At 37.5% G+C, this 23,026-nt stretch overlaps 1 pseudogene; it reads left to right on the top strand.

Moving 5' to 3' along the window:
- Positions 1–566: 566 nt before the first annotated feature.
- Positions 567–15,017, top strand: LOC140522695 (olfactory receptor 2W1-like; annotated as a pseudogene).
- Positions 15,018–23,026: the final 8,009 nt, after the last annotated feature.

The following is a 23,026-nucleotide window of genomic DNA, read 5'->3' as shown; positions in this document are numbered from 1 at the left end:
AATGCTTTAAGGATTTTTTTTTAACTTTTAGTAAAGCTGGAAATCTTGTTTTTATTGAAGCAAAGATAAACAAATAAATATTGGTAAGAACCTGAAGTACTCTTTTTGCTCTTGTTTAGTTGAGCTTGCAAAGATATTGGAGTGATTTGCCATTTCCTTTTCCACCTTGTTTTACAAATGAGGAAACTGATGTAAACAGTGTTAAGTGTTTTGCCCAGTATCACACAGCTATTAAGTGTCTGAGTCAAATTTGAACTCAGGTCTTCCTGACTCCAGCTCTGACCTTCTATCCAGTGTACCACCTAGCAACCAAACTATTCTAGAACTACAGAAACCCCTAAATCAAGATGCATATTTACTCTGTGTCATGTCTTGAAACTTTCAGAAATAAAATTAAAACACAGAATTCAACATACTTCAGCAACCTGAGAACTTGACTGATTTAAATCCCATTGAAAACCACTGGATCAGGCAGATCAAAGATAACTGAAGCAGTAACTCGGCTGAGCTCTCCCAACGTCCCCCTCTCAATGACATTAAAATAATGTCTCCAATCAAATTTGGTAATGGCAGAACCAACAAAATGTCAAGGTAAGATATTTTTCTATACAAGACAACTTAGGAGGTCAGCAGGAGACGTCTGTGACACTGGTGTAGCCTGGAGTGCATGCAGTAGCAACAACAGCAAGGAGGCCTTGGAAGCAGTTGTGATGATGGCAGCAGAAGCTTTGGGAGTTCTCAACCCAGAACCAGCAAGAGTGTGAGACATCTGAGTAGACAAAGATTACAAGGGGCTAATTGCTGGCAAGGCATATAAACTTTTTGCATTGCACAGGTTATAGTTTTAGAGTGAAGAGGAACACTAACACTGGCACCATATGGGATTGGGGGCCATGGGTACAGCTTCAAGTTAGAAAGGAGCAACTGTGCTTGCCAGTGAAAAAGAGTAGAGTACCTGGTCACAATTCCAGGGCCAAGAGGTGCAATAATACTTGTGGCTGCAGAGGAACAATTCTCTTTCCTGGGTAAAGACTAGAGTATAAGCCAGTGACCATATTTGGATCATAATAACTTCGAAGTCCTGAAAACTTACAGGGCACCATAACTAGCACTGAAAGCAGTAGCACAAAAAGTCTGAAGCTTGGGAAAATTATCATACACACACACCCCAGAAGAAGAGTCCAACTTTAACAAAAAAATTCAAAGTCAAGAAATAAAGTAGAAAAATGAGCAAATAACAATAACAAAAGAAAAACCATAAAAATCTACTATGGTGACAAGGAAAAGAACACATGAACTAAGTAGCAAACAATGTAATCAAACCATCTATAAGCAAACTAGAAAGAGAAATGTGAATTGGACACAAGCAAAGCAAGAATTCCTAGAAGTATATTAAAGGGGTTTTAAAATTCAAATAAGAGAAGAGGAGAAAAATGGGAAAAGAAACTAGAATGATGCAAGAAAATCATGAAAAAAGATTGGTAAAAGAGTTACAAAATTTTTTTTTCTTTTTTTTTGGTGTCTAGTAGTGTCTGATTTTTTTTTATGTCTATTTATCTATTTTTAGTTTTCAACATTCATTTCCACAAAATTTTGAGCTCCAAATTTTCTCCCTTTTCTCCCCTCCCCCATCGGAAAACACTGAGCATTCTAATTTCCACTTCCCCCAATCCATCCTCCCTTCTAACACCCCTTCTTTCCCTTGTCCTCATCTTCTGTCTTGTCTTGTAGGGCAAGATAAATTTCTACACCCCATTACCTGTATTCCTTATTTCACAGTGATACACAAAAACAATTCTTAACATTTGTTCCAAAACTTTGAATTCCAACTTCTCTTCCTCCCTCCCTCCCCACCCATCTCCACTGAGAAGGCCAGCAATTCAATATAGGTTGGAGAGGCTGAGCCAAGATGGTGGAGTAGATAGACGCACATAGTCAAGTTCTTCTCCTACAATCCATAAAATACCTGTAAAAAATGACTCTCAACAAATTCTAGAGCAGCAGAAGCCTCAGAATGACAGGGTGAAAGAGATTTCCATCCAAAGGTAATCTGGAAGTCTGACAGGAAAGGTCTCTCCCATTGAACGCTGAACGGTGCTGAGCCTAACCCTGACCACATGGCACAGGAAGGAACAAGAAAAGAACAGTTCTCCAGGGAAGAATTCTCAGCTGAGGGGACTCAGATTCTCTCAACCCACAAGTGCCAAAGAAAGTTTCAAAGGTCAGTAAGGTGGCTTTCCCGCCTGGGTGAGAGGGGAGCACAGTCACCCCCAGCACTGATGCCAGGTAGCAGCAGGGATGTACATTCGCTAATCACTTGGCCTAAAGACCGCGGGGGAATTGAGCAGCTGATCTGAATCTCAGCTCTGAGCACGGTCCTGGAGTGAGGAAGAGCACCAAGATCCTTTTCTGACAGAGGATTAAGAAGGCAAAAAACTGCCTGGAAAAATGCCCAAAAAGGGGGGGGGGGAATTAGACCATAGAAGGTTCCTTTCTTGGTGAACAGGTATTTCCTTCCATAATTTCAGATGAGGAAGAACAATGCATACTGTCAGAGGAAGTCAAGGCTCCTGCCTCCAGTAATTGCAAAATGAATATACAGTGGGCTCAGGCCATGGAAGAGCTTGAAAACTGAGTCAGCAGCTAAAGGAGTCCTACAAAGTGCTGAGGAAAATAACACCGTTAAAAATAGGCTAACTCAATTGGAAAAAGAGGTCCAAAAAGCCAATGAGGAGGAGGAAGTTTTAAAAAGTAGAATTAGCCAAATAGAAAAGGAGGTTCAAAAGTTCACTGAACAAAATAGTTCTTTAAAAATGAGAGTGGAGTTCAGGGAAGCTAATGACGATAGGAAAACCAAGAAGTTGCAAAACAAAACCAAAGGAATGAAAAAATAGAAGATAATGTGAAATATCTCATTGGAAAAACAACTGACATGGAAAATAGAACCAGGAGAGACAATTTAAAAATTATGCGACTACCTGAAAGCCATAATCAAAAAAGGAGCCTAGACATTATCTTTCATGAAGTTATCAAGGAAAACTGCCCTGATATTCCACAACCAGAGGGCAAAATAAATATTGAAAGAATCCACAGATCACCTCCTGAGAGAGACCCAAAAAGAGGAATATTATAATCAAATTTCAGAGTTCTCAGATCAAGGAGAAAATATTGCAAGCAGCTAGAAAGAAACAGTTCAAGTATTGTGGAAACAGATTCAAGATTACACACGATCTGGCAGTTTCTACATTAAGTTGCTGGGGATGGAAGCTCAATTCCATGTGGACAGTCTCGGGCGGGTAAAGGTGGGAACTTCTAAATCTTAGAGTTCTCACGAGATCCCCCAGGAAACGACTGGGAATCGAGGTGAACCGAGCTATCTCGTGTATTTCCGCCTCTTCCCGTGAGAAACGTGATGGGAGAGAGCTCTCCCCGCCCTCGAGATTGTCCCGGATCTGGGCACAGCACGGTATTCAGATGCAAACTATTCGGCTTGAGAGCTTAAGTAGGATCAGGAAAGCCTGAAAGTTCTCTTGGGCGGAGGGGTCACGTGTGAGGACAACAAGGCTCCGCTTTTCCTCTCTCCTCTCTCCCCTCCCCCTCCCTCCCCACTTATACTTCTACTTCCAATCTCTTATTGTAAGATCTTTGCCTCCTTGGGAGATTCTTCGCTCCCTCCTAAGGAAGAATTCCCCTGCACTTGTAACTAGACCCTGAAATAAAGCTCAACCCATGTTCGACTCTGGAACGTCCTTTCTCTCATACTAGCATCCGGTTTGGCCAACCGAAGACCTCCGATAGAGGTAAGGGAAGACTCGGGTAGCCCTCAGGCCTCTAGGCCTGGCATTAAGTGATGGAAGGCCTTGGAACAGGATACTCCAGAAGTCAAAGTAACTGGGTTTAAAACCAAGAATCACCTAACCATAAAAACTGAGTATAATACTTCAGAGGAAAAAATGGTCATTCAATGATATAGAGGACTTTCCAGCATTCTTGATGAAAACAGCAGAGCTGAATGGAAAATCTCACTTTCAAACACAAGAAGTAAGAGAAGCATGAAAAGGTAGGCAGGAAAGAGAAATCATAAAGGACTTTCTAAAGCTGAACTGTTTAAAAGATAATGTTAGTAACTCTTGAGATTTTTCTCAGTGTTTGGGTAGGTGTAGGGATTCTACACACACACAGATACACACACACACACACACACAGAAAAGGTTGAACAGAAGCAGAAGGGATGATATCTACAAAAATAAAATTAAGGGGTGAGAGAGGAATATATTGGGAAGAGAAAGGGAGAAATGGAATGGGGCAAATTATCAGACCAGGCTGCCCTCCGCCCCATTACTGGTCCAATAGCCTGTCAGCCTCTCAGACTGCCTTGAGCTAGAAATCTCTTTCACCCTGTCCTTTCGTAGGTTCTCCTACTCTAGAATTTGTTTAGAATCATTTTAAAGGTATTTTATGGGCTGTGGGGGTGAACTTCTGTAGGACCATCCTTTTACTCTATCATCTTGGCTCTGCCTTCCCCCAAGTGAGATGTTGAATCAATTTGGACACTGAAAAAAAATGTGTTGAATCTGGAACACAATTATAATTTAAAAAACTTTGGCTGTCGTTTTGTGTCATTTTGTTTTGTTTTCCCCAAGGATAGATATTTGAAGGAAATTTTATGTTGAGGGGGAACATTTAACATTTACAGATTCAGGTGACCCCTACACCTGGAGTTTATTAGATTGATTAAATAGGGTACCTGGATTGTAACACACTATTCTGCATTGATTTGAGTAGTCAGGCAATATAAATTGACAATTGACACAGACTGAGAGTGTTCTAACATTTGTTCCTATGTTACTTGGCTACTTGATAATTGATGTGTGATGATGAGCAAAATACCTTATGAAATCTTGGTTTTCCTACTGAAGGAATTTGACTCAGTCTCAAAGGCAGTTTTTCATATAAAGTGTTATGCTATGCTACGCTAGGTCTTATGACATTGAAAACCATCACTTAATCACAGGCTGGCCCTAAAAACACAGCTAATTTGATTTCCCCCTAGCATTTAAATGAGTTCAAGCATGCAGCAACATTTTAACACAAGATAGTAGAACTGCTATAACTGTACATTTTAATTGAAGTTTCATTTCAACAAACAGATTAACTAATCTGTGCATGACATAAGCGTAGTTCATGGAAAAGAAATATAATTTAAGACAACTAGGTAGCAAGATAAGTAGATTGCTAGATCTGGAATTTAAAAAACAAACAAAAACCTGAGAACAAATCCTCCCTCAAATACAGGGGGATATTGGGTAAGTCATTTAATCTTCCTAATTCATAAGTTAAATGGGGATAAAAGCACCTATTTCATTGGACAGTGTTGTTAGGATCAAATGAGGTATGATACAACAGCTATGCTAAACCTAAAAACCCATGTATGTATGTGTACATATATATATATATACATATATATATACATATACACACACACCATATATATGTACACACATATATATGTATATACACATACACACACATAACCCTGTTATTACTACTTAACACATAAAACTCTTCTCTTCATGACTTTGCAGTGTGGAAAAGAGATGAGATATAAATAATGATAATACATGATATGAGATGACCCATACAATAGAAAGTTGTATAAACGAAGCACCATGTGATACCAAAGAAAGAAAATAAAAGGAGAACAGATTTGGCATGGTTCAGAAAGGGTTCTAATGTTTAGCTGAAAGTTATGTTTGTGGTCATTCGGAATGTGTTATGTTCCTGAATGAGTACTGAGTCTGAGTCTGAGTCTTGATTAAATTTGTTTTTGTTTAATTAGTTAAGTTTCCGTCATCACCAATTTTACTGGATTTCTTTCACTTTTTAATTATTTTTGGTGTTTTGTAGATAATGTCTTGGTCTTTCCATGATAATTATACTACTTCTTTTCTTACATAGGAATTATGACACAATATTGCTGACCTGGCTTCGGAAATAATATATGAAGATGTTAATAATCCACTAGTGGTAAAGTGTGCACCTTGCGTTTTGTTTTACAGCATGGGTGAAGGGGGAATTTATCTATATGTACTCTTTTTCTCTAGTTATCATATTACCTCTTGTGACCTGTACATGCAGTTAAAAACAACATTCTATCATGAGTGGACAAGGGATTGAATTTTATGTAATTTTAGGTAATTTTCTATGTAGAAAATTATTTAGGACATAGAGAATAATTTTTTATAACAGCAAGAGCAGCAGAGTATTAGGTAAAAATTTCTCCTTTTTGATAACAACAAACCAAGACTCAAAAAGTCTTACTTTTCTATTTTGAATCAGCACTATAAAAAATAGTGATGAGGGAGGAAGAGGTGAAGAAAGAGCACTGAAAATGAAATTCAACACTTTTTAGTTTCAAGATAAACAAATCGCAACCTCTGGGCATCTCATTTTCCTTATGGGAATACCAATTCTTACACTGTCTACCTGATGGGATTATTATAGTGAAGTGTATATAAACCGTAAAACATTAAAACAATGGAATTTATCAGTATAATTTTGACCTAGATTCAGGGTTCTTATCCTACAGTGGATGTCTACAGATAGCGAACTGGAAGGACAATAATATTTTTAGGTTTCCTAACCTGTAAGCGAAATTTAGCTTTACCTTCAACTATTGATCCTTTTAAAATTACAAATTATTGTGAGAAAAGACCAATCACACAGGCGCAAAAACACACACACAAACACACATACACATTAAGTGTCTAGAACAAATATCTGAAGGATCTCTCCATTTTCATCTCGACTGTTGTGATCTATTTGCACCCTTTATTACTTTTGCTAAGTATAATCACTGAATTATTTTGGCATTCTATCCCTGTCTATACTCATCAATGCTTTCCTTTCTTGTTCCTAGGGAGACAAGCTTTGAAGGAGTTTGAGGAATAAGAATTATAGTTCTCCAGATGAATTCATCCCTTTGAGCTTCTCTGACCATCCCGGGATACAGATAGTCCTGTCTGAAATTGTCACAGTCTTCTATTTAATAACTTTGGTTGGAAACACAGCTGTCATCCTTGTATCCCTTCTGTATTCTCAGCTTCATATACCTATATAGTTTTTCCTCAGAAACTTATCTTTCTTAGACCTCTGCTTTCCCACCAGCATTATTCCTCAGATGCTGGTGAATTTATGGGGCCAAGATAAGGCCATAAGTTATATGGGCTGTGCCATCTAGCTTTACAGTTATATGTGGTTTGGATATGCTGAGTTCCTTCTACTAGTTGTGATGTCATATAACACTATACCTCTTTTCACCTTTGGTGTCCACCTGTTACACCTAGCTCTCACTTGTGGCTCCAAGAAGCTGCAGGACGTGCAGTGATCACTTCCCGGTAAACCGTTTTGGCAGATGGGCCAAACAAGGTTGAGGGTAACCAAGGGGTCTCAGGTCCCATTGGTGAGTTAGGGGGATGTTTACCCCAAGTATGTGAAGACTTCCCCCTGTTGGATCAGGCTGATGAGAGCAATTTGTTCCAAATGCCATGAAGGCAGCTGAAGCAGGCGATGTGGAGTGCTTAGAGCTTGGTTAGAAATGGAAGACAAGGTCATGCACTGCATTCTGAGTCAATGCCAGCTATCTTGACTCTGTTCTGCCACTGAACTATGATGACTCTGGAGGAGAGAGTGAGGCTGACGACTTCATGTAACTCTGCCTCACTTAAGTCCAATTTATGAGTGAAATCAAAAGACATCACCTATACCATTTTACCACTATGCATCAAAGTCTTGTGGTGACAGATAAGTGAGGAAGCAGCAGGTACGGATACACTGGGAGCTGTCATCACAACCCTGCGCACAAGCAGCCCAGGCTATAGGGTTGTTTCTCACAGGAAGCAGCAGTGGGACTTGGCAGCCCCCTGCGTGTCTGAGCAACCTTTTAAGGATTGCACTACTCACCTCCTAATGTGAGGAAGGAGATTAGAAAAGGTGGCTTAAAAATTGTCTTCTTACCCAATCCTGGCCTGATTACTGTAACAGGTGGGGAATCCCACTGTGTTGTTGAAACACAAAAAATGTAAAAACTGTACAAAAACATCTGAAAAGATGATTGTACTAACCATCAGCACATGGAATGTGCGCACACATATAGACAATACAAAATCCAGTAGACTTGAAAGATGAACTCCTCTTGTTGCAAGAAATCTCAACAGTTATCATACCCGAACAGCAGCCTTGATTGAAGCAATGCTGGAAAATGAAGACCAGCTTACTGAAGCTGGAGTTAGATACATAATTTTCTGGATGGCCCCAGTGAAGGTGAGCGCCATGAAGTTGGCATAGGTTTTGCAGTCAAAACTAATCTAGTCAGCAAGCTGTTATGCCTTCCAAAAAGAGTGAATAGCAGGGTCATGACAATGTGATTGCCACTTGCAGGAAAACGTCATGCCACCATCATAAGTGCCTATACTTCTCATCATGACAAACCTTTATGAGGTCAAAGAAAAATTTTGTGAAAACCTAGACATCCTTTTCATCCATGTGTCAAAAGAAGACAAGCTTAAAATTCTGAGTGACTTTTATACTAGAGTAGGCTTAGACTACCAGATTTGGCAGCGAGCCCTAGGGAGGAATTGAGCTGGAAACAGCAACAGCAAAGGTCATTTACTGCTGAAGAATTGTGCATCACATGACCTTTTCATCACAAACACTGTTTTCCATTTACCTAAATGCAATAAAACTTCATGGATGAATCCTCGCAGCAAACATTGACAACTAGCAGATTATGTGATTGTAAGGAGAAGAGACAGAGAAGATGTGACAGTGACAAAGGCAATATGTGGTGTAGATTGCTGGATTGATCTTAGACTTATCCTTTCCAAGTTAAATATTCGCATTCATCAAAAGTGCTGACCAGACAGCAAAATGACTACCAGAATAATTAATGTGAGCAAATTAGGACTCTTCTCTGAGCGTGATCAGTTTGTTGCTAGCTTGGAAGGAAGGGTGAGCCAATACATAGTTGGCAACAGTGCAGCAGAAAAAGAGTGTGCAGCTTTCAGAGATTTGGTGTACAGCACTGCATTTGCTCATCTGGGTTAGAACATTCACAAACCCTGAGATTCATTTGATGCAAATGATGAACAGGAAGACTTCAGAGAGGCCTAGAAAGACTTATATGATCTGATGGTCAGCGAAAAGAGAAGAACCAGGGGAACTTTGTGCACAGCAATGACCACGTGTGTGAGAGATTTTTCTGGTAGACGTGGAACTTCATTGCAATGCAAGGACTTAAAAAATTCCCATTGATCTTTTAGGGAAAAATGCCTTCCATATCCAGAGAAAGTACTGTGGAATTCAGTCGCAGAATGTAACATTTTGTTTTGCGTTACGTTTTGGTTTGTTATATGATTTATCCCATTCATTTTAATTCTTTTACACAACATGACTATGGTGAACATGTATTTAATAGGAATGCCTGTGTAGAACCTATATTAAACTGTATGCCATGTCAGGGGGGAAAGGAGGAGGTAGGAGGTAGGGAGGGCAAAAAATGTAAGTTATATAGTAGTGATTGTAGAACACTGAAAATAAATTTAAAAAAATAAAACGGGGAAAATATGTCCATTGTGAATATGGTGGAAAGGAAATAAAACATTGCTTGTGAACCACAAGTTGAGGAGAAGAAATAAAAAAGGTTTGGTGACATTCCATTCAATGTCGAACAAGTCCAAAAAAATTAAAACAAAATAATAAAAAAAGAAAATGATGGGGAAATTCAGAAGTTGCTAAATGAAAAACGAGAACTCCAAGGATTTACCATCTCTAAGAAAAGAGCATTTAATTCCATCAAATTAAAGTACAAGCAGAGCTTAGAGAGATGCAGGATTCCTGTCTCAGAAGAAGACAGATGAAATTCAGTTTTATGCTGATAGTATCAATACAAAGATTTTATGATTCCATGAAAATAATTTATTGACAAAAAACCTATGGTGCATCACAACTACTCAGTGCTGACAGAACCACATTGATTAGTGATAAGGATATTATCCTAGAAAGATGGGATGAATACTTCCATAGTGTTCTCAACAGACCATCATCAATCAATGCTGAGGCAACTGATGGTTTACCTCAGGTTGAAGTCAATCCCTCCTTAGATGAACTTCCAACTGAAGAAGTTTTGAGTGCCATTAGGCTCCCTTTATGTGACAAAAAACCTGGGTACCATTGCTCATACAAAAGCTGACTGAAATATCCCAGGTTATATTGCATTTCCATAAAGTTAAAGGGAATAGCTTGTCTTGGAACAATTACAGGATGGTCTCTCTCTTAGCCATTGCTGGCAGGATTCTTGCTAGAGTTCTCTTTAATAAGCTGATCCTTCAATGAGAATGAGCACAGCATCAAGATCAGCTACCTCACTGATGCTGAATTCTTCAATTTGAAAAGGCTACAAGCCAAGAACTAAGTGAAGGGAGTGTTGATGCATGATTTTCTCTTTACAGATGATTTTGCATTCAATGCAACCCCTAAAGCTGAGATGGAATGAAGTACGGTTCTATTCTCTGCTACTTGTGCTAATTTTGGCCTAATATTCAACAGCAAGAAAACACAGTTGCTTCATCATCCACCACCACAGCATCCATATGTGAAACCATCGATTACAACAAATGGAGAAGTTTTGAATGCTGTGTACAAGTTCACCTACCTTGGTAGTGAGTGCACTTTTCAGGATGTACACATTGACAACGAGGCTGATGCATGCATTGCCAGAGCTAACTCAGTGTTTTGGAGGCTCCAAAGAAAAGTTTGAGAGAGAAGAGATATTACACTGACTACCAAACTGAAACTCTACAGAGCCATTGTTCTTACCTCATTGTTGCATATCTCCGAAACATGGACAGTCTACCAGCACCATGCCTGGAGACTGAGTCGTCTTAGGAAGTTTCTGAAGATCATCTGGCAGGATAAAATACCAGACACTGAGGTCATTTCTCGAACTAAACTGCCAAGCATCAAACTGTGCTTCAGAGAGTGCAACTCTGATGGGCTGTACACGTTGTTTGAATTCAAAGCGTATGCTTGCCAAAAAGACTGTTTTATGGAGACCTAGCATGGGTCAGGAGATCACATGGTGGTCAGAAGAAGTGATACAAGGACACTCTCAAGATCTCAAGAATTTTAGATTTGATTGTGGGACATGGGTGACGTTGACACAGGACTGCTCAGCATGACTTTCCCACATCAAAAAAAAGTGCTGTGCTCTTTGAGCAAAGCAGAATTGAGACAGCACAAAGGAAATGTAGGACGGGCAAATTTGCAGTAACCACTCCAAATGATCACGCGGAATATCTGTGCTCAATCAGTGGTAGAGTATTCCAAGGTCCTATTGGTCTGATCTGCCACAGTAGTACACATTGAAACTTCACTTTATCATGATGATGTCATCTTGACTCTTTTTGAGAATGAAGGACAACAGCCATCAGAACCTATGGCCCCTTTACTGCTGTCTGCAAATACTTGCACTTTTTAATTATTGTGAACCCATAGGTATGCCTTCAGATGGTGTGGCTTTAGAGACAAGCTTCTCTAGTTCTGTCATGCTCTGTACATTGACCCTGAAATTTCAGAGATTTGGGAACCACATTCTGAAGCATTTCCTCTGTGAGCTACCAACTCTGGTCAAGATTGCATGCATAGATACTACAATTAAAATGACTGTATTTGTTTTGGATATTGTCATTATCCTGTTATCCCTTTCCCTTATTCTCATCTCCTATTTCTTAATAGGCAAAGCTGTATTAAGAATAAAGGCAGCAATGGGTCAGAAGAAGGCAGTAAATACATGTGATATTCACCCCACAGTAGTATCTTTCTTCTATGGGGCTATAATCTACATGTACATGCAACCAGGAAACAATGCTTCCAAGGACAAAGGAAAATTTCTTATTCTTTTGTACACTAGTGTTACTCTGAACTTCAATCTCGCATCTATACACTGAGGAACAAAGACATGAGGGGGCAGTGAAGAGACTGGTAAGGAGGGAGAAAAGAACTCTGGAAATTGGGGAAAATTTGAAATTTTAAAAAAATTTTTAGAAGTGAGGATAGAATGAGACCTAACAGAATACTGCCAGATGACGAGATGATAAATATTCCTTTTTATAGACGAATAAAATAATTTGTTAGTTAATATGTAGATATTATGTATACAAACATGTATGTATAGACATATATGTATATACACACATATGTGTGCATCTTTAACAAACACACACATACAAAGAGAACTATTAGATACTGTTTTATACATTATTGTTCGCATTATATTTTTTATTGTGACCTTATTTTATGCCTAGTGCATTCTTAAAACCGTTTTCTATGTGTTTAAAAAAATACATGGTTTTTATTTTTTAAATATTTTTTATTATTTTGTTTGCTTTTAGTGTGCTACAGTCACTTCCATATAACTTAGCTTTTTCCCCCTCCCTCCCCCCTCCATCCTTGAGACAGCATACAATTTTATATAGGTCCTAACATATATTCCTATTAAACACATTTTCACTTTGCTCATGTTGCATAGAAGAATTAAAATGAATGGGAGAAATCAAAAAACAACCCAAAATGTAATACAAAAGAAAATGATTTGCTACACTCTGTGATCGAATTCCATAGTTCTTTCTCTAAATGTGGAAGGCATTTTTTCTTAAGAGACCACTGGGAATTTTTTAAGTCGTTGTATTGCAATGAAATTTTAAGACTAGCAGAAAAAATCCACTTGCGCTGTGGTTATTGCTGTGTATAAAGTTCTCCTGGTTCTGCTTTCACTCGACATCAGTTCATATAAGTCTTTCCAGGCCTCTCTCAAGTCTTCCTGTTCATCAATTCTTATAGCACAGTAGTATTCCATAATATTCATATACCACAATTTATTCAGTCATTCCGCAATTGGTGGGCACTCCTTTGATTTCCAGTTTTTGACCACCATAAAGAGTGCTGCTATAAATATTTTTGTAAATATGTGACCCTTTCCCATTTTTATGGCCTCTTGGGGATATAGTCCTAGAAGCAATGTCTCTGGGTCAAAGGGTATGCGCATTTTTGTAGCACTTTGAGCATAATTCCAAATTGTTCTCCAGAATGGTTGGATCAGCTCACAGCTCCACCAACAAAGAATTAGTGTTCCAACTCTCCCACATCCTCTCCAACATTTATCATCATCCTCTTTTGTCATGTTTTCCAGTCTCATAGGTGTGATGTGATACCCCAGAGCTGTTTGGATTTGCATCTATCTAATTAATAGTGATTTAGAACATTTTTTTCATAAGACATAGATAGCTTTGATTTCTTCCTCTGAAAACTAACTATTCATATCCTTTGACCATTTATCATTTGAGGAATGACTTGTATTCTTGCACATTTGACTCAGTTCTCTATATATTTTAGAAATTAGACCTTTATCACAGAGACAAGTTGCAAAAATTCTTTCCCAGTTTTCTGCTTCCCTCGTAATCTTGGTTACATTGGGTTTGGATATGCAAAAACTTTTCAATTTAATGCAATCAAAATTATCGTTTTGCACTTCATAATGTTTTCTATCTCTTCTTTAGTCAAAAATTCCTTCCTTTTCCATAAATCTGAAAAATACACTATTTTTTCCTGCACTAATTAGCTTATAGTATCAATCTTTATGCCTAGATCATGTACTCATTTGGACTGTATTCTTATGTACAGTGTCAGGAATGGGTATATGTCTACTTTGCGCCATGTTGTTGTCAAGTTTTCCCAGGAATTTTTGTCGAACAGTGAGTTCTTATCTCAGAAGCTGGGTTCCTTGGGTTTATCAAACAACAGATTACTATATTCATTGACTACTGTGTCTTGGGTACCTAACCTCTTCCATTACTCTACCCTTCTGTTTCCAAGTCAGTACCAAGTGGTTGTGATCATTGCTGCTTTATAAAACAGTTTGAGATCTGGTAGAACTAGACTATCTTCCCTAGCATTTCTTTTCTTTGGTTCCCTTGATATTCTGGATCTTTTGTTCTTCCAGATGAATTTTGATATTATTTTTTCCAGGTCTACAAAATAATTATCTCATAGTTTTATTGGTATGGCATTGAAGAAATAAACTATTTTGGTCCAATTGTCATTTTTATTACATTGGCTTGGCCAGGAGTAACTGATGTTTATTCACTTACTTAGATTTGACGTTATTTGTGTGAAAAGTGTTTTGTAATTGTGTTTATATAGTCCTTGGGATTGTTTTGGCAGGTAGACTCCCAAATATTTTGTAGTGTCTACCACAGCTTTAAATGGGATTTCTCTTTCTGTCTCTTGCTGTTGGGCTTTGTTAGTAATATATGGAAATGCAGAAGGTTTGTGTGGTTTTATTTTGTAACCTGCAAATTTGCCAAAGTTGTTTCTTATGTCAAGTAGTTCTTTACTTGATTCTCTGGATTTCTCTAAGTACATCATCATATCATCTGCAAAGAGTGATAACTTAATTTCTCCTTTGCCTGTTCTAATTTTTCTATTTCTTTTTCTTCTCTTATTACTATAGCTTACATTTCTTGTACCATACAGAATAATAGTGGTGATAATGGACATCTTTGTTTCACCCATGATCTTATTGGAAATGAATCTAGCTTATCCCCATTACATATGCTTGCTGATGGTTTAGGTAGATACTGCTTATTATTTTATGTAAAGTTCTATTTATTCCTATGTTCTCCAGTGTTTTCAATAGAAATGGGTGCTGTATTTTGTCAAAAGCTTTTTTCTGCCACCAAGGTGGTCGTGATGGTATGCGCATGCAGTCCTAGCTCCTGGGGAGGATGAGGCTAGAGGATCGCTTGAGGCCAGGAGTTCTGAGTTGCTGTGTGCTATGCTGGTCGGGTGTCCACACTAAGTTCATCATCAATATGGTGACCCCCTAGGAACGGGGATCACCAAGTTGCCTAAGGAGTGGTGAACCAGCCCAGATCAGAAACAGAGTAGGTCGAAATACATGATTTTTGAAAATACATACATATATGTCAATCAACAACCATTTATTAAGAGCTTATTATAACAATATAGGCAGCGGTAACTGCTGAGTACAAGAAGAAAAGTAAAAATTATGGCTGCTCTCATTAGGCTCACCTTTTTGTGAGAAAAAAACATAAGTAACTGGCTATAAAAAGAGTGCCCAGAATAGATAGAAAATAAGTACATTAGCTTATTGGGGGTTGGAGGGCAGGACAAGGCCTCTTTCAGAAAATAGTTTTGTATTGATTCCTGAAGAAGATAGGGAGATTATGATGCAGAGATAATATAGGGAAAAATGCATGGAAGATAGCCATGGAAACAAGACATATAGATGCATATTACATTCAGAACTCCATAAATTATATATTACGCAAAATATATCATATAACATATACAATTGGTCAGTGGCAGAACTATTTATATATGTGCATAAAACATATACAGGAATATGGGGGGGTTTGTGTTTTCATATTTGTGAGTAGTATTTCTTTAGTATTTACCCTATAGTCTATACTTAACACCATCTTACACAACAAATACTGCATGTAGAAAACCTGAATAATACTTATATTAAGTATTATTTTTATGGGTGTGTATATGTATATACATATATATGTATACACACATATATATGTGTGTATATATATGCATGCATACATACATACACATATCCATCCATACAATTTTTATATATATATGTATATATATATATGCATACATACATATATACATATATGTGTATACACATCTATTTTAAAAATTTTTTAGGGGTTTTTAAAATGTAAAATGAAGGAGTTGTGCAGATTTACCTTTATAGATTCTTTTTTACTTGACATCTTATAATCCTATTGTCTCTGTTATTCTAGAGACTACATGTCTTCTCGCAGTTTCCAACCACTGATTTTGGCCTTCTCATACACTCATCCAGAAATCATTGTGACCTATAAATATGGTACTTTGTGAAAGAAGGATATTGTGAACCTTTACATGGCTATAGGAAATGATTTATATTATCTTTTCATTTTTCTTACATTTTCAAAGAATTTCTAGTAGAAATAGTTCTGAGAGAAGGCATTACCTTTATATTTAATGTTTTGTGGAGTATTATATGTGTGAATAATTGAATTGGATTAAGATACAAGCTCATCCTCTGTAGGTACCTGAAATCATGTCTGATAAAAGCCCATGCAATAGATAAGAATACAGCGATATCATGCCTGATGCTATCATCACATGTTTCTAATTCATTTGCTAGGTTACTAGATTTTGAAAGCTTTTGTTCCATATCCTGTGAATATTATCAGTATCCAGAATGATACTGAATACCTTTAAATATATAGCTCTAAATTATTTATGGATCAATGTTATATACAAAGAATCTTTGACAATTCAGCATGCAATAATGGGCTACTTCTAGTACTACTGAATGGTTAAGTTCAACAATATATTGCGTTTATACAGTTAGGTTTTGTCTTCAGTCTTGAAGATGATTGACTTTCTATTGTATGATTCTAGTTTATACATTGTATTTCACTGTGAGAGTGACAAAGGCAATGTGTGGCACAGAGTGCTTCACAGATCATAGACTTATCCTTTCCAAGCTAAATATTCACATTCATCAAAAGAGCTGACCCCAAGGCAAAATGACTACCAGAATAATTAATGTCAGTAAATTAGAGCTCTTCTCTGAGTGTGAACAGTTTCTGCTGACTTGGAGGGAAAGTTGTGCCAACACACAGTTGGCAACAATAGAACAGAAAAGGAGTGGGCAGCTTTCAGAGATTTGGTGTACAGCACTTCATTTGCTCATTGGGGTCAGAACACTCGCAAACACCAAGACTGGTTTGATGAAAATGATAGGGGAATTCAGAAGCTGCTAAATGAAAAACAAGAACTCCACTGGATTTACCAGCAGGATAGTTTATCTAAGAAGGCAGCATTTAATTCCATCAAAAGCAAAGTACAAGCAAAGTTTAGAGAGATGAAGGCTTACTGGCTCAGTAAGAAGGAAGATGAAATTCAGTTTTATGCTCATAGTAACAATCCAAAGCACTTTTATGATTCCCTGAAAGTCATTTACGGACCAAAAACCTATGGTGCATCACAACTACTCAGTGCTGATAGAGTCACATTGATTAGTGATAAGGACATGATCCTAGAGAGACTGGCTGAACCCTTCCATCATGCTCTCAACAGACCATCATCAATGAATGCTGAGTCCACTGATCATTCAGCTCAGGTTGAAGTCAATCCTTCCTTAGCTGAACTTCCAACCGAAGAAGAGGGTCATTAGGTTCCTTTCATGTGGCAAAGCACCTGCTGCTGACTCTATTCCAGCTGAAATTTACAAGGTAGGGGGACCATTACTCATAAAAAAGCTGACTGAAATTTTCCAGGTTATATGACAAGAGGAGGTTATCCCCCAGGAGTTCAAAGTGGGATCTGTCTCTTAGTCATTGCTGGCAAAATTCTTGCTAGAGTCCTTCTTAATAGGCTTATCCTTCACCTGAAAGTTGGTCATATACCTGAGAGCCAGTGTGGCTTCAGAAAGGGCTGAGGAACAGTCAATACAGTGTTTGCTGCCCGACAATTCCAGGATAAATGCCAGGAGCAGAAAAGAGGTCTGTACACAACATTTGTAGATCTGTGGATTTCGAATGCCGATTGAAGCATATTATTTTCAATTTTTTGTTTTTGTTTTCTTTCTCTTGATTTTTCCCTTGGTTCTGATTCTTCTTTCACAACACAACTAATGTGTCAATATGTTGAATAAGATTGGACATGTATAGCCCATATCAAATTGCTTGCTGCCTTAGGGAGTCAACGAAGGCAAGGAAAGAGGAGTAAGAAGTTGGGAACTCAAAATCTTTTAAAAGTGAATGTTAAAGACTATCTTCATATGTCATTGGAAAAAAATAAAATACTATTAAGTGAAAAAAATAAATACTTCTATTTTCATAAACAAATCTGCTTTGTTCAGCCATTTGTTTGACACTTCTTTATTGATATAATATTGGCAGAATTCATAATAATGTTGTATATGGAAGCCCTTTTAAACATCTTGAATTTCAGCTGTTTTATTATAAACATTTTAAAAAATTATTATTTGCCTTCTACCAGCATTAACTATAATTCAGGGAAAAGGTATCCACTTATTCCAAGATAATTTCTGTAGGGCTTTGCTTTTTTAAAATTTTCATCAGTTTGATATTCACTCTGGGATTATTTATTGATTCTTCTCTCTTTTGAAACACCTTTCATCTTTCTATAACTGTCTTAGAATGACTACAGTGTTTTGTAAATATTTCTAGCTATTGTGAGGATAATTTCTAAGTCAGTTCATGGCCACTTCGCAGTTACAAAAAAGCATAATCACTTTGATATTGTGTAGGTATTGTTTTAAATGTATCCTTTGTGTACTGTTTGGATTCAAGGATTGCAGCGAATCTTTTAAAATTCAACCAAAGCTTTCTCCTTTCTTACTTGGTATTCAAAGTTTCTTTTTTGGAAGAGAAAGAGCATGTTCATGTACTGCTTTTGTTCATTGTTTGTTGATCCATTTTGACTTTTGTATTCCAACTTGTTAACTACACATTGAGAATTTTGCATTTTTGAGTCCAAATAACATTTTAATAATATGGAATAAATATTCTACAAGAGGAATTAGCTTGTACTTTTGATGGAGGTTTCTAGACAGTTTCTTCGTGTACATCATGATAAATTAGATATTTTTATTCAACTCCTTTATTTTGGAAGCTATGGTTCCTCTTGGGAAAAAAAGATATTTTATTTAACGCTATAAAGAACGATTGTAGGTATAGACTATCTCTGGCAAATGGCATATTTAATATCAATAGTTCTTCGTAAAATTGTGTTAATATATTAATGACGTGAAACATTTTTCTTGTGGACATCAAATATTTGAATGCTCTCGTTATACTTGCATCTATTTTATGTTGTCGTTACAATAAGGTTTTATCAGAATCAATAAAACGTTATCTTGCTTTCAGGCAGCTTCTTTTAGTAATACCAAATAACAAAATAAATTGACTATGTATGTGGAACTTTTTTTTGCTTGACTGTTAAACTGTTTTCTTGGAAGTATTTATATAACATTTCTTTAATGATAAAAAGTCTGTGTACAGAAGGAAATTATACAACTGACCCATATTTGAAAGAATTGTTGATGTTCTTTGTTTTTGGTAGTAGGTATATTTCTTCTTTTAAAAAAAGTGGAAGCAGGGGGAGCCAACATGGAAGAGTAGAAAGATGGACCTGTTGTAGCTCTCCCCGCACAGCCCATAAAATACCTATAAAAATGAATATAAACAAATTCTAGAGCAGAAGAAGTCACAAAACGACAGAGTGAAAAAAATTTCCAGAACAAGCAAGCCTGAAAGACCAAAAGGAAAGGGATATTGTACAGGGCTTGGAGCAGAAAGCAGTCCAGCCTTGGTCACACACAGGGACAGGACTGGGGCAGGCCTCAGGTCACAGAATCACTGGTAGCAGCTGTGCTTCCCAGATTTCTCAAGCCATAAATGCCAAAGACATTGAAAGGTCAATGAGAAAACTCCTTCACCTGGATAAGAAGGGAGTATGTCAGGCCATAGCCCTGGCTCCAGGGTGACAGCAGCTACTGGGGCAGCAATGTCCATTTTTGGAACCCTCCTAAAGTCCCAGGAGAACTTGAGCTTCAGATTTGCAGCTCAGTCCTGAGTGGTGGTCCTGGGGTGAGGAGAAGAACTGGCATGGTGGAGCTGGTGGAAGATCTAGAGATCTTATTCACAGATCCTGGACAGAAAAGTTTGTCTTCACTCCCAGACCAGAGTGCAGTCAAGGAGAGGAGTAACTCCTCTCCCTTGATTGTCCTGTCTTGGAGGAACTGTGAACTTACAAATCTCCATTTGACAAAGGACTCAAAAGAGAAATAAGAGACTGGGAAAATGTCCAAAAAAGGGAAAAACGTAAGAATATAGAAGGTTATTTTCTTAGTGAAAAGGTATTTTCTTCTATCCTTTTGGATGAAGAAGAACAAGCATACCATGAGAGGAAGACATAAAGGTCAAGGCATCTAAATCCAAAATTTTCCCCAAAAAATATGCAATGCTAACAGGCCATGGAAAATCTCAAAAGGGATTTTGAAAACCAAGTAAGAGATGTGGAGGAAAAATTGGGAAGAAAAATGAGAGCAATGCAAGAATATGATGAATAGCCAGTCAACAGCTTGCTTAAGGAGACACCAAAAATGCTGGAGAAAATAACAGCTTTAAAAATAGACTAGCCCAAATGGCAAAAGAAGTTCAGAAAGCCAATGAGGAGAAGATTGTTTTAAAAAGCAGAATTATCCAAATGAAAAAGGAGGTTGGAAAGCTCTCTGAAAAAAAAGTTCTTCAAAAATTAGAATGGAGTAGATGGAAGCTAATGACTTTATGAGAAACCAAGAATTTATAAAACAAAACCAAAAGAGGGAAAAAATAGAAGACGATGTAAAATATCTCATTGCAACAACAACAGACCTTGGAAATAGGTCCAGGACAAATATTTTAAAAGTTATTGGTCTACCTAAAAACCATGATCAAAAAAAAGAGAACAGACGTCATCTAACAAATTATCAAGGAAAACTACCCTAATATTTTAGGACCAGAGAAATAGAAAAAAAAAAAACACCTATCATCTTCTGAAAAAAACCGCAAAAGGAAAACTCCTAGGACTATTGTAGCCAAATTCCAGAGTTCCCAGGTCAAGGAGAAAATATTGTAAGCCATCAGAAAGAAACAATTTTAGCATTGTGGAAATCCAATCAGGATAACAAATGATTTAGCAGCTTCTACACTAACGGGCTGAAGAGCTTGAGATATGATATTCTAGATGTCAAAGGAACTAGGGTTAAAACCAAGAATCACCTACCCAGCAAAACTGAGTATAATACTTTAGGAGTAAAAATGGAATTTTAGTGAAGTATAGGACTTCTAAGCTTTCTTGTTGAAAAGACAAGAGCTGAATTGAAAATTTGACTTTGAAAGATAAGAATCAAGAGAAACATAAGAAGATAAACGGGAAAGAGAAACCTTAAGGAACTAATTAAAGTTAAATTGTTTACACTCCTACATAGAAAGATGTTCTTTGCAACTCATGAGACCTTTTTAAATATTAGGGTCATTTAGTGGGAATATATATGTGTGTGTGTGTGTGTGTGTGTGTGTGTGTGTGTGTGTGTGTGTAGGTGTGTATGAATACATATGTATATGTATAGTATAAATGTGTGAGTATCTGTATGTAAATTTGTGTATGTATGTTTGTGTATATATAAGTAGACATAGACGTAGGCAGAGGTCAAAGCACATGATGAGCTGAGTATGAAGGGAGAATACCTAAAAAATTAAAATTGGCTGTTCAATGTAATGCACTATGAGTAAGAGAAAGGGAGAGATAGAATGTAAGAAATCATCTCAAATACAAGAGGGAAGAAAGATCATTTACAGTAGAGGGGAAGAAGGAGAAGACGAATGGAAATGATTCAGCCTTACTTTCATGGGATTTGACTTAAAGAGGGAATAACATAAACTCAACTGAATATGGAAATCCAGTTTACCCTGCTGGAAGGCAAGGGGGAAGGGAATAGGAAAGGGAAGATTATAGAAGGAACAACAAATTTGGAAAAGGAATAATCAGAAGAAAACAATATTGTTGGAGGACCGTTCAATGGAGAGAATGGAATAAATGAAGGGCAGGATAGGAAAGAGAGAAATTTAGTTAGTTTTTTTCCAACCTAACTATTATGGAAACGCTTTAACTTTTTGACATATATGATGTATATTGAATTGCTTGTTTTCTCAATGAGAGTGGGTGGGGAGAGAGGGAAAGAATAAGAACTCAAAGCATTAAGCATGAATGTTAAAGACAGGACCCGAACAAGATTCGGGAGAGTGAATCTCTGACACTTGTGGCACTTTCCAGACGTCAAGACCCCAAAACGGCCAGGACAAATTGGAAAGTCGGTGGGAAAACCGTGTGGGACCAGTGCAGGAGAGTAGAGTGATCCAGTCCCAGCCCCAGGTCAGCATAGGTGGGAGGGGAAGGAGGCCATTCTTCTCTTCATTGACTTTTTGGATCTCTTTTATCATTTGGGTTAATCTATTTCATGTAAAACTAACTATATTTCCCTCTATGCTTTCCTACCCACCATTGCTTCTATTCTCTCTTTTGATCCTGTCCCTCCCCAAGAGTGTTGACTTCAAATTGCTCCCTCCTCCCACGGCCCTCCCTTCCATCATTCCCCCACCCTGCTTATCCCCTTCTCCCCCACTGTCCTTTATGGTAAGATAGGTTTTCATACCAAAATGAGTGTGCATTTTATTCCTTCCTTTAGTCGAATGTGATGAGAGGAAACTTCATGTTTTTCTCTCACCTCCCCTTTGTCCCTCCACTAAAAAGTCTTTTGCTTGCCTCTTTTATGAGAGATAATTTTCCCCATTCCATTTCTTCCTTTCTCCTTCCAATATATTTCTCTCTCAATGCTTGATTTCATTTTTAAAAAGATATGATCCCATCCTATTCAATACACTCTGTGCTCTCTTTCTGTGTGTGTCTGTGCGTGTGTCTGTGCGTGTGTAATCCCACCAACTACCCAGATACTGAAAAGTTTCAAGAGAGTATAAATATTGTCTTTCCATGTAGGAATGTAAACAGTACAAGTTTAGTAAGTCTCTTATGACTTGTCTTTGATGTTTGCCTTTTGATGCTTCTCTTCATTCTTGTGTTTGAAAGTCAAATTTTCTTTTCAGCTCTGGTCTTTTCATCAAGAATGCTTAAAAGTCCTCGATTTCATTGAAAGACCATTTTTTCCCCTGAAGTATTATACTCAGTTTTGCTGGTAGGTGATTCTTGGTTTTAGTCCTAGTTCCTTTGACTTCTGGAATATCATATTCCACACCCTTCAATCCCTTAATGTAGAAGCTGCTAGATCTTGCGCTATCCTGATTGTATTTCC

Source organism: Notamacropus eugenii, chromosome 2 (genome assembly GCF_028372415.1).
Source record: "Notamacropus eugenii isolate mMacEug1 chromosome 2, mMacEug1.pri_v2, whole genome shotgun sequence".
Taxonomy (NCBI): Eukaryota; Metazoa; Chordata; class Mammalia; order Diprotodontia; family Macropodidae; genus Notamacropus; species Notamacropus eugenii.
The sequence above is the reverse complement of the archived record's forward strand: the minus strand, read 5'-3'. Positions and strand labels throughout refer to the sequence as shown.